Source organism: Hippoglossus stenolepis, chromosome 13, assembly GCF_022539355.2.
Source record: "Hippoglossus stenolepis isolate QCI-W04-F060 chromosome 13, HSTE1.2, whole genome shotgun sequence".
Classification (NCBI taxonomy): Eukaryota; Metazoa; Chordata; class Actinopteri; order Pleuronectiformes; family Pleuronectidae; genus Hippoglossus; species Hippoglossus stenolepis.
Genome location: NC_061495.1, coordinates 12,427,038 through 12,430,382, shown reverse-complemented (window position 1 = coordinate 12,430,382; position 3,345 = coordinate 12,427,038).

Sequence of the window (3,345 nt, the reverse complement as noted above, 5' to 3'; positions counted from 1 at the left end):
TAATGTGAAATATATAAACACATTTGCCTGGTGCTAACATAACGTGCAACATGGTAACACCAAATTCTCATTAGTACTAATGAGGATGCCAAGACAGAGTAATGCTGAATTAAACAGCATTTGGGAGGAAAGAATAGAATATATGTTTGGGTCTTGAAATTAAGCCACTTAATGCCACAACAGTTGGTGCACTGTCAAGTCCCCCAATCCAATTTACTGATAGTGTTTACTTATTTCTGTCCTGCAGTGCTATAACGGCTAATATTTCAGAAATAATTATGCACTATCTGTGTGGCTGTGTAATCCGCATGTGGACCCTCTGTGCCAAGATTCATTTCTAGGCCCTCTTAAATTATTTCTGATAATTAGAACAATTTGTCTGACAAGAGCAGACGGCGATCACGAGAAAATTAAGATGAGAAAGTAACAGATAACAGTTCAGCAACGCTCCCACAGTGTTTTAACATTGTGTATTATTGCGATTTAAGCCATTGCTAAATATTTGATTGAGCGATAACCAGGTATATGTGTAAACACCTCATGGGCTTTTGTGTTGTAGTGGTTGAATTCATTATGTTTGATTTGCATAGTTGTTGTTTTTTAATAATCCCACTAAGGGCCACAGACCAAAACATGTTACTGACATTAAAATGTTTAACATAATACTTTTCTACCATTTTCACCCTTTAGCCTTTAACATTGGCATGTGTGGAATCATTATTGTACAGGCCTATACTGTACTTTTACATATTCTTTTTCAATTTCTGTTTGTATATTGTACCATAATGTTCATATTTTTACAAACATTTTATTTTATCCTCTTACAATACATAGAAATACAAAAGATAGGCAATTGTCTTGGTCTGTATATATCTTTGTATTCTTGGCAGGAGCAACTGAAACAAAAACTTAATTTCCCCAGATCAGCATTTCTGCAAAACAGAGGAGAATCACCTCAACCAAAGCCAGAGGGCGCCAGATGCCTGACTGTGCAGAAGAAGAGGGAGAACACAGCACTGAGGAAGACTGTTCTTTTTTTTGCTCTTCCTCCTCTCAGGTGTGAACAAGGGGAGGTCGAGCCCCACGACAGGAAGCCGTGCAGGTAAAGAAAAAGACCAGGTTACAAAAACAACTTGTGAAAGGTGATAGACAGTTACTAACACATTAAGAATTGCTCTCTAATTTCAGGTTACCGGTCACAACATATAGTGCATTTGGATGCTTTGCCAGAAGGGGGTGCTGCAGCGTCAGAAGCAGTTTTCAGACATGCACTGAACCCCAGATAATCTCTGAACATTCTCCGGAGAAGCTATACGTGAGAACGCATATGTCCAGAGTGAAAGCCCACAGACTTTCTCCGGAGAATGTCCAAATGAGCCTTTGTGAGAAAACGTTTGATTGCTGGTTTGAATTTTATTGATTAACTTCTCTTTGTTTGAGTTACCTGCCTGGACTCCTCCTTCCGGGTCCAGCAAAGGACCTGAGCTGAGGGCGGAGCTTGATTCTACTCAGAGGCCCAAGAGAAGGACCAAACAAAGAGTTCTGACATCATGGGGGGAATAGAGTATTTTGCTTAGTGATTTAGTTTCTGTTTCTGAAGTCCCCCCCCCTGTGTTTGTTTGTTGGTTTGGTCACTTATGTTTCATTTATCTCTTTTAAGGACCCATAACTTTGTTAATTTAGTTTTTGATAAGTAAATATTACACCTTTTTTTGCAAAGGAGACAAGTGATTAGTCCACTTGTAGCCCTGATCTGAGTTGTAGGAATGTTGCACATTAGCTCATCATGGCCGATAGCAGAGTGAAGGTTGAGTGTAAATTCAGGAAATAATTTAAGTAAGCCAAGATACCGTGAAAAAAAAAACACCTACTGTCAACAATGCACGTTTAAATTTCTGTGAAAATACTAAAAATATATTAATCTCTCATCAGATAAAGTGGTGGCATCACATAATCCACAAAATTGTCCGCTGGTAATTTGCTGTTGTCCACTGACAGATGGAACGCTCCAAACAGTAACTTACACTTTAGACACCTGCATTGTAAACAAAAACACACGTGATCTCCGCAGCAGAATTAATATGCTACATCCTGCCTCCGCCTGCTGCTCCACCCCCTCACCAAAACAATCTGCTGAGAAAACTCACTTTTGTTTTAAAATTCTTATGGACAGATCATGTGTTATATTGTAGGCATAGGGAGTTTTTGTGTGAGTAGATATATTGAGCCAGTATTGCATGCGTACAAATGTTACATTCACTTTCATCCTCATGAGGTAAGAGCATAGTGTCCTCTCCTCCTGATCATAGCATCCCCAGAACCAACTGCACCCACCCACACGTTTGGCTCCATGTGCAGCAGGTGAACATGACAAGAGGGTTTTTGGATTAATCTGGGCCTACAAAATCACTACAGTTTGACACTGTGGCCACAAGATGGCAGTTTGCTTCAATTATTTATTTTACACTCAACCCTGAGTCATCCTGAGACTTGTCCAGTCCTCTTGAGTGGACTGGAAATTAAACAATGCCTTCCTGTTGCTTCTTTTATGACCTATCAAACATGTTTTTTTGACATTTGGCTGATTTAACTTACAATACACAGCAGGGACTAATAAAATGTGATCTGTATAGTAGGGCCATTATGGGTGTTGGCCAAAGCAGCTGTTTCTTTTATATGATCCTCTTAACTTCATATGTTTCATTAACATTTGTGACATGTTTTAAAAAGATAATTATTCCAGAGATACAGTGTATTTAAATGGGGGTTTATGTTAATGCTGCAGCAATGATGAACAGTGGCGGATCTAGGGGGGGCCACAATTCACACAAAGGAACCAATTATATATCCAACATCAGTGCACAACTCCTGATTCAGTAAGGTTTACATTTAAGTAATTCCTCGTTCACTGTAGCCACACATCATTCAATACGTTTTGAATATTATTCCTTGTTCAAGCACAATGTGTTTTTAAAAAAGCTTGGAAATAAATAGATTCTAAGAATTGTTAGTAAGTTACTAAAGCCCCTTTTGCTCTCGTCAAAAAAAAACTAAACACCAGCAAACTGTTGTCTGCCTGGATTCATTCAGCATTCACTCCCGGGTCAAATGACTCTGCAGTTGACACAGCTTTTAATTGGCTCCCACTCCTATGCCACATACCAACATTTGTTTTGGCCCAGATTTGGCTCACACTGTCAGACTGCCACACTGTCATCCGTCTCGAATATCATGTGGAATGTTTATTGGGTTACAGGGTTTTGGTATAAATTTTATATTTAAAAAAAAAAAGACTACTGACAAGACAGGGGCACTTGAGGGGCCAATCAGATTTCAAAAGGGCCC